A 12,437-nucleotide genomic window follows, 5' to 3' on the forward strand; every position below is an offset into this window, starting at 1 on the left:
CAGCACAAGACATAAAAACAATAAAGGAGCCCGTCAACAATGTATGCTGCAGTCAGACTTATTGGATATCTATTTACCAGGAATGCTCATCAGACTGTTATGAATGCAGGAAATGTCCTGAGGTGACTCAGTCTCTCGTTACTGTTGACCAGCTTTGATTTCATCATGTTGGACAAACAGCTGGTGGTTAAGAACCAGAACCAGAACCAGAACCAGAACCAACTCATCACACTCACTGTCAGCAGTATGAATGTGTAGTTATTTCATTAAATATACTGGTTTAATAACTTTCAGGTTATTTTAATGATTGTTTGGTCCATCATTTACCTTGATGGAATTATAAATCTTAATTTATTAGAACGTAATAATCTAAAATCCTGATTATTTTTGTGCCACAGAAGACGTTATATTTACAAGCTGCCTGTGTGAAACAACCAACTCGCACACTCCATTAGTTCTCTGTTCAGAAAGACTGACAGTATTTTGCACCACATAAATAAATTAATTACAGATCGGGTCATACGGTTTTGGACGGTTACGATTATATTTCCTTCAGGATCTGTGCAGGCTACATTTCACATACTGTAGGTCTTCCTATTCAAATTAAAGCTGAGACTTTGTCCTTTATTGAAGTATTTTAATGTGTTGAAATTCAGGAAAGAAAACGCATACAGGTCCAAATGTGTATGTTCTGGACTGGGTTTGAGTCAGTCAGGTGAGTTTTAAAGGAGGAGTTACAGGTGAATGTGTTAAATATGAAGCTGGAACATCAGAGAGCTGGAGAGGAGAAACAATGCCAGCACCTTTAAAGCAAAACTAAATACATGTTATATTTAGTTGGATTTAATCCATATAAAAGAACATTAACGTGCCAGAGTGTTTCTCTGCCAGGGGCACTGACTTCCTGCAGCCGAGTCATCACGGTGAGGTTGCCAGGCAACCAGTAAAGACCCCTACTTGGCACATTCAGCTGCCCCATCTCGTGTTGTCAGACCGTTCCAGTTAATGGTTCTGATTACTGCAGTCTGTCCCTCTCTCAGCTTGACCCGCCTCCTCTTCCTGCTGCCCACATCCTGTCTGCTGCTCTCTGATAGCCCACTCATCCTGTCACTCATCCTGTCACTCATCCTGTCACTCATCCTTCCTGAACACACTCTGTCCTACCACTAAAAACACACAACTCAACTTTTTACCTCTACTAAGCAGTGAGTAAATACCTGCAGGTTTTACCTGGAAATCATCCTGTGAAGTCATCGACATGTAGACACAGCCACACTTCACTGAGGTGGTAAAGTGTGTAAAGTTTTGGAGGAAAACAACAAAAGAACACTTTATACGTAGTTTGACCTCGTCGCCTGTCAGGTCTGCAGTCTCACTTCCTTCTCAGAGTTATGAAGCCTTCTGTGGATGCATGAAACAGCACACAGAGCCAGGCTGTTGGACTACGTGCAGAGTGGTTGGACATTGTTTTGTTGAACTAAACTAGACCTTCCTGAAAGAGACTGTGGTCGTGGGCGTGGTTTGGCTCAGCTGCAAATTTTCCACTTGAGCAGTCTTGTGATGATACTCTACGCTTCGCCTTGGACCAAGTGATAAGAATTGATGGTCAGCTGGTGCGCCCTGACGCAGCGCTGTCATATCCACACTTTTCATTGATTAGGGACAGACTGTATAGAGTGAGTCGTGACACTCAAACAGGTCAAGAAAACACCCAGTTGTTGGTGCCGAAAAGCTGTCGGGAAATGATTTTCCAGGCGGCTCACTAAAACCCGATGGCAGGCCACATGGGATATGATAAAACTCTGGACCGGATAATGGCCCGGTTATACTGGCCGGGCATCTGGGGGGATGCGCGCCGTTGGTGTGCATCTTGCCCGGAGTGTCAGCTGGTAAACCAGCCGGCCATTCCGAGGGCGCCTTTGCATCCTCTACCCTTGATGGAGGTCCCATTTGAGCGGATCGGCCTGGACCTCATCGGGCCATTTCACCGGAGTGCACACGAATATCGCGGGAGGTCCCCCAGGCCTCCATGGGATTTTCTCCCTTTGAACTGCTGTTTGGCAGGGGTGCTCGACCTGCTTAAAGAAAGCTGGGAGGAAGGTCCGAGCCCCGGGAAAAACGAAATTCAATACGTCCTGGACCTGCAAGCAAAACTCCACATACTGGGTCAGATGTCACGTGAGAATTTGCTCCAGGCCCAGGAACATCAACAACAGCTGTACAACAGAGGGGCCAAGCTGAGGCAATTCACACCGGGAGAAAAGGTACTTGTATTGCTTCCTTCTTCCAGCTGAAAACTCCTCGCCAAGTGGTAAGGGCCCTTTGTGGTCACACGGCGAGTAGGGGACGTCGACTATGAGGTGGTGCAGTCTGACAGGGGCGGAGCTACACAGCTCTACCACCTCAACCTCTTAAAAGCACGGAGAGAGGCGGAGTCTGTTTCTCTGGTGTCCGCGGTATCTGAGAGAGGAGCTGGGGCCAGAGGTTCCAAAATCCACCAATCCTGCCTCACTCCCTTATGACGCCCATCTCTCCGGGACCCAGAGAACAGACGTTGCCCAGTTGCAGAAGCAGTTTTCTGATGTGTTCTCCCTCCTGCCAGGATGCACAAACCTCATAGTGCACAACATTGAGACGTCTTCGGGTGTGACGGTGCAGTCGCGACCCTACAGGCTACCTGAACACAAGAGAAAAATTGTTCAGAGAGAATTGACTGCTATGCTGGAGATGGGAATAATAGAAGAGTCCAACAGTGCCTGGTGTAGCCCCATTGTTCTTGTTGTCAAGAAGGATGGATCTATTCGGTTCTGTGTGGACTATTGCAGGGTGAATGATGTGTCACGATTTGATGCGTACCCAATGCCCCGGGTCGACGAACTCCTGGACCGACTGGGCACTGCGCGTTTCTTTACAACACTGGATTTAACCAAGGGCGACTGGCAGAGTCCTTTCTCGCCAGAGTCCAAGGGAAAAACAGCCTTCTCCACTCCGTTTGGGCTATACCAATTTACCACACTTCCCTTTGGGTTGTTCTGGATGTATGTCGGCTCCTTTAGACTGCCCTGGTAATCTGTCTAATTACATGCAGATGCAGTTCAAACTGAGATGTATCTTCACTGCAGGCAGCACAGCACGGTGAAGAAGAGTCAGACAGTCAGCAGGGATGTTCTCCTTTATATTTGTCCTCCACAGCTGTCACAGCAGCTAAACGACTCTGAGTTTTTGGAAGCAACACAGCTTTTATAAGATCTCTCGCTCTCAATCTGTCAAACAGGTTTCATTGTTAAACTGAACTTCTGCAGTGAGTTTCATGTCAACTGGAATGATTAGACATGAACACACGGAGACAAACGATGGTCTTTCTGCAGTGGCTTCCATCGAAAAGAGAACGTTTGTGACATTCAGCTTTTTTAATCTTTGGTAAATGGTCTGCAGTTATAAATGGTGCTTTTCACTTTAGTGGTCTCTTAGTCAAGTGTCTCACCTTCGATCCTGTGGCATGTGGACCAGAGGATTGAACCTACTCTTACATCTGAGCACAGCTGGACGCTGTTATTATGATTATTAATAACAATAACAGGCTTCTTCCTGGGCAGATTTTTAATTGCTTTGTAATGTTTTTGTTATTTTTTTATTTGCTGCTTCCTCCAAACACTTTGCAACTTTGCTAGGAAAAGTTATGATTCCATATCTATTCCTTATCAGTACAATATTTGCCACCCTGCCAGCTTTAGTTCGACCAGTTGATGTCCAGCTGAAAACAACATGAATGCAGCTGCTGTCTGTTTCAACAGAGTATTGATTCCAACAGTTTGACCTTATCTCACCATCTTGTCCACAACAATGGAGAGAAGAACAATGTACCTCCGTACAAACACACTGATTGTGTTTGTGTGTTGGTCTGTGTGGGAGGATGGAGGGTGAACGAGGTCCTGATGAGAAACAGAAGAGAAAATGTGAAAGCTGGGTTGGTAGACGGTGGGTGAGCCGCCGAGAAGAGAAAAACAAGAAGAGGAAGAAAGAGACATGTTTTCATCTTCTTTCTGAATGTTCAGGGTTTTTCTCCAGGAAATCTCTGTGAACTAACACCGTCCTCCACACGATTCATTCCTCCACCTTCAGTTAGCGGTGTCATCTTTGAGTGGAGCATCCAGCTGTAATGTATCAGAGCTGTTTTCAAGGACAATTCAGACATTAGGAAGGCGTCCATCCAAACTGAGGACAACCTCCGTCCCAATTTAAAAAAAAATCTTCTTAAGTAAATGTGAAGTTTTGCCAGAATGATGTAGTTTCAGTCTGCAACTTTTATCCAACCTCAGGTGAACATTACAACTGTTTTGCAGTATTTTGAGATTCATTTTAAATTTCCAGCACAAAGAGTCTTTTATCAACAAATTAAAATGTGCAAAACAGGTAGCTGGAGACTCACCTGTTAACCTGCTGCCAGCTGTTTACTCTGCAGCCCCTCATCTGCACACACGGCAGCAGAACCGTCCCCAGAGATGGTCCAGGTGGACTCGTAGTCCCGCGCCCGAACCACCTCAGCTGGCTGCTTTCAACCAGAAGAAACAACAGTTCCCCACCGAGCTCTTCTCTCTGCAGCCCACAGACAGAACAACTCACTTCAGCTTCCTGGATCTATGTTTTGGTTTTTCAATCCCTACCTGGAAGCTCATAGTGCAGACAGGAACCACAACAGACCAGAATACTGTAACATACACTTCACTGAAGACAAAAAAAGTTTGATATTGAAATGTAATATTATTTCAGAGTTATAATTTATTTAATTTATTCTCAAGAGCCAAATAAAAAAAACGAGATCCTCCTCCTCTTATTTTATCCTTATCGTGTCCCTGATACTCACTGTGAAGCGTTCTTAATGTATACATCAGTAAAGCAGCAACATCAGTTTTAGATATCTGAAATCTAAGTATTCATCTGGAGGCAGAAAGGCTGAGTGACTCAGGTGTTAAACGTGAAAGAGTTTCAATAGTTTCTGAATCTAACATTGATGGAATTCATGCATGATGGCAAATGTTTGCTGTAAAGTTTTTTTTAATTTCTATTTTGAAATTTAAAAAAAAATACAAATTGGTGAAAATCCTTTCCGTTGCTGTTTCCAAGGACATAGGAACACCTGAGCTTCTGGTTGATGCACAATCTTTGGCACAAAGCCACTGAACTGACACGAACCTTGAGTCCAAACCCTTTCAGAACATGTTTGTTTATCTTCTGGGTTTGATCTTTTATTTCATTTAATTCATTTGAATGTGATGCTTTCTGCTGTCTCTCTCCAGTCTTGGATGTGGTGCCAGTTTTTATTGGCTGATCACAGCCTGAGTGAATTCCCACTGAGAGCATGATTAATGAACCTGAGCCTTTCATGGATACTTCATACACGACGGGTCGTCAGCGCTGAGCAGAATAACCACCCAAAGTCCGTCAGCACAGTTTACAGTCAGTGTTTTACTGGAGATGTTCGTCTTCTCTCTGCTACCTTTAACTTTTCCTCGTGAGTGAGCAGCAATTCTAGAAAGTTTAGCAGCCTCACATGAATGCGACCATTTGCAAATCAAAGAACAAAGATAACAGCGGCACGGCACAGGAATCAGAACCAGACGATCGGGTCAGAGACGTGGTACCGGGTTGACTGAAAGAACAACCTGTTGACACTGAAGTGGAAGACCACAGTAGATATACTGCAGGTAGGTGATTAGTGGAAGTCAGAGCAGCTGTGCCAACCACGGAGGAGTCTGGGGAGAGGACACGCCCACAACACGCCCACATAGAAACGAGACAGACGGGGGAGGAGGCAGGGAATGGTTGGGAAAACATAAAAGGAAAAAATACAGAAGGAGAGTCGGATGCTCTGCTGGATACTCAGGTCAAAGTTTGATCCATTTTGAGGTGAAAACTGTTTTGTATCTGTAGCTCCGAGACGCGACTCCATCTCTCCATCATCTCTTGTTGTCTAACCAGCTCCTCCCCTCACCAGAAGCTCCTCCCCTCACCTTCATTTTTCTTTTTCTTACATTTTATTAGTATTAATTTGGCCTGATTTTATTTGTCTCAGCCCGGAAATACTCCCTTACAATAACAAGTCTCGGTTTTTTGTAAGCACATGTTTAAATGACATAAAAAAGATTGTTTATTTACTACATACCTCGTTTCCGGTGGTCTTAATAAGGTTTTTAATACGATGGCTCTGTGTAAACTTTTTTTCTACCTAATAAAAACAAATTCAGTCAATAACAGCCCTGAAAATCCAAAGTGTAAAGTAAAGAAGAGCTTCAGCCTTATAATGAGACAATGGTGTTGCCAACCTGACAGTTCTCAGACGTGTTGATGTAACAAAACTAAAGCAGAAGAAATGCTGCATGTGAAACTGTCTGGTGAAACTGATCCAGTAAATGTTGTTCAGTTTTTAAAGTTCTGTAGGATTTGCAGATCACTCATTCATAATCTTGTCGTCACCATATTTGACCAATGATCTCTCTGCGCGTGCTTTTTGAGCCAATCAGTTTCTCCTTCCTCTTCTTTAAATATCATTGTAGTTCTGCCTTTCAAACTTCCTGATGTGCAGTCCCATCAGTCATCTCTCTCCCCAACCGGTCAAGACCTCTGAGCCCGGTTCTGTCAGAGGTTTTCTTCCTGTTAAAATGGACTTTTTCCTTCACGAGGGATTTGTTGCATTCCCGTCTTCAGTTCCCTGAGATGTTGTGATTTGGTGTTGTCCTGTTTCTTACATCCATCTGGGACATCGCTCTATGAAGTCAGAGTCTGACCGTCAAAACTCAAAAGTCAAACTGTCATTACTTCAATAAATCCTTTTCTACTCATGGTTTCTCCTTATTGAATTGCTAGTAGTGTAAATGTACAGTGCATCTGGAAAGTATTCACAGCGCTTCACTTTTTCCACATTTTGTTATATTACAGATTTATTCCAAAATGGATTAAATTCATTTTTTCCCCTCAAAATTCTACACACAATACCCCATAATGACAATGTGAAATACTTTTTTTTGAAAATTTTGCAAATCTATTAAAAATCAAAAACAACAAACTCATGTACATACATATTCACAGCCTTTTCCATTACACTCAACACTGAGCTCAGGTGCATCCTGTTTCCACTGATCATCCTTGAGATGTTTCTACAACTTGATTGGAGTCCACCTGGTAAAGTCAGTTGATTGGACATGATTTGGAAAGACACACACCGTCTACATAAGGTCCCACAGTTGACATGTCAGAGCACAAACCAAGACATGAAGTCCAAAGAATTGTCTGTAGACCTCTGAGACAGGATTGTATCGAGGCACAGATCTGGGGAAGGGTACAGAAACATTTCTGCAGCATTGAAGGTCCCAATGAGCACAGTGGCCTCCATCATCCGTAAATGGAAGAAGTTTGGAACCACCAGGACTCTTCCTAGAGTCGGCCGCCCGGCCAAACTGAGCGATCGGGGGAGAAGGGCCTTAGTCAGGGAGGTGACCAAGAACCCGGTGGTCACTCTGACAGAGCTCCAGCGTTGCTCTGTGAAGAGAGGAGAACCTTCCAGAAGGACAACCATCTCTGCAGCACTCCACCAAGCAGGCCTGTATGGTAGAGTGGCCAGACGGAAGACACTCCTCAGTAAAAGGCTCGTGACAGCCCACCTGGAGTTTACCAAAAGGAACCTGAAGGACTGAAACTAAATTCTCTGGTCTGATGAAACAAAGATTGAACTCTTTGGCCTGAATGCCAAGTGTCATGTTTGGAGGAAACCAGGCACCGCTCATCACCTGGCCAATACCATCCCTACGGTGAAGCATGGTGGTGGCAGCATCATGTGTTTTTCAGCGGCAGGAACTGGGAGACTAGTCAGGATGGAGGGAAAGATGAATGCAGCAATGTACAGAGACATCCTTGATGAAAACCTTCTCCAGAGCGCTCTGGACCTCAGACTGGGGTGAAGGTTCATCTTCCAACAGGACAACGACCCGAAGCACACAGCCAAGATAACAAAGGAGTGTCTTCAGGACAACTCTGTGAATGTCTTTGAGAGGCCCAGGCAGAGCCCAGACTTGAACCTGATTGAACATCTCTGGAGAGATCTGAAGATGTCTGTGCACCGACGCTCCCCATCCAACATGATGGAGCTTCAGAGGTCCTGCAAAGAAGAACAGGAGAAACTGCCCAAGAATAGGAGCCAAGCTTGTAGCATCATACTCAAAAAGACTTGAGGCTGTAATTTCTGCCAAAGGTGCTTCAACAAAGTATTGAGCAAAGGCTGTGAATACTTATGTACGTGTTATATTTTCATTCTTTATTTTTAATAGATTTGCAAACATTTTCAACAAACTATTTTCACATTATCATTATGGGATATTGCGTGTAGAATTTTGAGGAAAAAAAATGAATTTAATCCATTTTGGAATAAAGCTGTAATATAACAAAATGTGTAAAAAGTGAAGCGCTGTGAATACTTTCCAGATGCACTGTAGCTGACCAACTCAGTCTCCTATCAAAGAGGTTTAGAGCAGAAAAGGAACAGCAGTTTCAGTGTATTTCAACTGGAGAGGTGCCGAGACACATTCTATTAGAAAGATTATTATTTCCCATCAGGGAAACACACACACACACAAGCAATTTTACTCAACCAATCAAACAAACAGCAGTCTAAAGTGTTACCTCGTCATACGAGGTTCACAGGGACAAACTAATGTAGGATGAGTGGTGGATCCTCAACGTGAATGACAAATCTGTGACCTCTTCCACAACCTGGCAAACCAAAAGCTGTGATTTGACATGTACTTGATCTATAGAGCCGTGGAAGTTGTTTATTTACCTGAACAAAACCAAGGAAGGGTAGTAAATAGTAAAGTAATAATAAACAGCAGTCCGAACGTCACAAAAAACGTAATTTATTCTAATAAAAAGCACTATATTCCTAATGAACCTAATACAACCCATTGTGTGTGTGTGTGTGTGTGTGTGTGTGTGTGTGTGTGTGTGTGTGTGTGTGTGTGTGTGTGTGTGTGTGTGTGTGTGTGTGTGTGTGTGTGTGTGTGTGTGTGTGTGAATGTCCTTCAGTTTTTTTTTTTGGCTGTTGTTGGAAAATCTGTTCTGCCGATGGCTCATCAGGAACCATCTGTGGGGATAACAGATTTACTGTGGAACAGGTTTACACACACACACACACACACACACACACACACACACACACACACACACACACACACACACACACACACACACACACACACACACACACACACACACACAAATAAAAATGATAAAAAAATGCCTTGAACTCGGTGCCCTTTTAGTCCCGCTCCAGCTCAGCCCCTTCAAGGTCTCCTATTATTTCGATATTTCGAGCGTTTGTTGGACGTTTTCATTCTGAGGTTTGGAGGTTTTTGTAGAATTTGTGTTTGAACTCAAACACTAAGAATGTAGAACAGATGTCCTTCTCCAGCTCCTCCATCCGAAAACGTTCCCAGAGGGGAGTTTCTGAGTCACTCCGGGTCCTCTTAGTCTGAAGGACCTCGATGCTTCTACAGCGAGGAGTCCTGGAGGATTCAGACCACATGGGTCCTTTTAAGGTTCTGTCAAGTGGTTTCACTTTAAATTTCATGGCCAAGAGAGAAAAAAAACCTATCGTTCACAACAAAAAATAAAACTGAATAAAAAAAAATCACATTTACAAATGAGAACTGTGATGAAATTTGAATAAAATATGTTAGATATATGAATGGACAGATAACTATATAGTGTTTAAATGCTGAGTGAGCTGCTCGAATCTGGAATCACACATCATCACTCATTCACACACTTACAAGATGACAGCGAGGAACCCTGCACCAGTCTGATACCTTCAGGTTCAGGGTCTCGTTCAAGGACACAATCACATGAGGACTGAACTGAACCATCTGCCCAACATAAACCTGTCAGCTCCTTCTTTCAGTCACTCCCAAAACCTCATGACCACGTGTGAGCCTTCTGCACCAAGCGTCACAGTAGTTCATGGAGGCACCAGGAAGGTAGAAAACAGGAAACTGAAAACAGACTCTACTTGTGATCTGCACACAGTACAAAACAACGAGACAGCAGATCACAGAAACAATTATAATTAATGCAATTGTAATTGGGTTGAATGTCTACACCAAATCTTATGTTTCAGCCCCTAGCAATATTTTTTATTGTCTTTCTCTTGTGATGGATCTTTCTTTAATTAACAGGAGTGTGTGGAGGATCATCAGAACAAGCTACATCAGGGTTGGTGGATATCCAGAGCTAGTCAGCTGCTGATTGGCTCCCCGATGGGTGACACACCTTGTCTTTTGGGTCCTCCAGGATGCCAGGTGAAGAGAGAGATGACCAACACGTGACAGCAGGGCCTCAGTCCTCCTCCATCTGCGTGAAAACTTGTGTGATAGATGCGCAGGACTCGAGATATCTTGTGACTAAAACCTCAGAGATAATCAAACTCTATTTATATAGGTAGGTAGGTATGTACTTTATTAATCCCCGAGGGGAAATTTTTTATATATCACTTTTTGTACATTTTGGTGCAGTTCAAAGTTATTTACAGATGATTAACAGGCCAATAATAAGACAGACATAAAAAATTAAATAAATTTGAGAACAAATTAAAATCACAATTACATTTTTTTTTTAATGGAAAGTCCACTATCCAAGATGATAGAGATGAAAGAAATGTAGAAGATAGATTAAAAGCTAAAATGACAATAAGAGTGTTAAAATTGAGAGAGATAATAACCAGAAGCTAAAAACGAGTTTAAAAATAAGAACAATGCAAAAGATAAAAGCTACAGTTCATCAGAAGGCAGGATTAAACATGAGATTGGATTGGTAAGAGGAAATAAAAGTATGTAAAATCAACTAAATAGATGATAGAAGGTATGAAAATGTGGTGAAAATAAATCAAGAAAAGCAAATAGATAAAAATAAACTTTTAAAAGTAAGTATAATGCTGAATAGACTCTTTGTAAATACAGCATCTCACTTGGTACAAGGCACGACGCAGTAGGGTGAACTGCCATTTGTTTCAACACCTTTTTCTCCTCTTCATATTTAGTTTAAGGAGTCAGGGGTAGTTGGTTACATTTCTTTTAACACATCGGGTTTAGTTAGTGTTTTTTTCAAAGAGCAAAGTTTGGTTTGTTTGTTATTTTGGCCTTTGTTCACCCTGAAGAGATGTTTCATTCACTGTACATACTGTGCACTTTGGTTATTTCAATAAATTGTTCACTTCCCATCTACTCCACTTATCATCCTTTATGTTATGCACTGCTTCTCCTAAACCAGGGTGTAACATAAATTGGGAGCTTGTCCATGATTACAACCTGGGACCGCTCAGTGGTTATTAAGATGTTTTATTTTGGTCAAAAGTGGTGGAACAAACCAAAGAGTCCTCCATATTTCATGAAGATTCATATCACTTATCCATGTCCTTAAGAAGCCTCTTCTGAACTGTTGAAAATCACATTGACATTGATGAAACATCTAAAAACTCACATCTGCTCAGACTTTTGGACCAAAACGACTGATGCTGTGTTTTCTATTAGAATGGGGATGTAGCGCCACAAGTGAGATTGTATCATATAATGTAAGATGCACTGATTGATAGGTAGCTGGACTTTTACTGTTTTTTTTTTATAATGATTTTCTCCTCCATAGTATCCATTTTGCAGTAAACCTTCAACAGTTGACACCGAAAGGCACACAGTGTGTCTCTGGAAGACCTGTTTGTCTGAAGCAGTAGAATAATATATTTGTTCCAGAGGTTAAATTCCCCCCTTGTCACTGACTCGTGGCTCATTGAGCAGTTGTAGTGAGTGTCACTCAACTCCCCTGTCATGTCCCTCTCACTTCCAGAGGCTCTCACTGGATGACAGACCTGATTCTCCCTCTGCCCTCTGAGTTATACTTCATACTCTGGAAGCAGTAAGTGATGATGATGATGATGATGATGATGATGAGAATAAATGATCTGTACAAAACAGGATAAATCATACAGAAACCTTAATTTATAGTGATTTTAATCCAATGTGCTGCAGGTCCGTCAGACGACAGCCATCATCAGTAATGTTTTCAACCTGCTGCTGTTTCTCCCTTTTCGAAGCTCGCTCACTTCCTCATCTGAAAAATGTTTACCAGCATTTACACTGAACACACTCTTATATGGAGGTTGGGAAGTGGTTGGCAGAGGCAGTAATAGAGTTTGAGAAATGAGAGTTTCTTCAGATGAGAGGTTGAGCCTGTCATGTTTTTCCAGGAAGGGTTAGGTTGAAACCATCAGATGGTATATTATCAGTCCAAAAGGGTCCAATACAATACACACAACAAGTGAACATTTATATTCTTGTTCTGGCTTACCTGACGTGACAACATGCTCATCAATGCTTTCAACTCTGGGGATCTGAAGTCTG

The sequence above is a fragment of the Brachyistius frenatus genome, unplaced genomic scaffold (genome assembly GCF_029030835.1).
Source record: "Brachyistius frenatus isolate BFR_SWC_R1_liver_20210118 unplaced genomic scaffold, ASM2903083v1 Contig_290, whole genome shotgun sequence".
NCBI lineage: Eukaryota > Metazoa > Chordata > Actinopteri > Embiotocidae > Brachyistius > Brachyistius frenatus.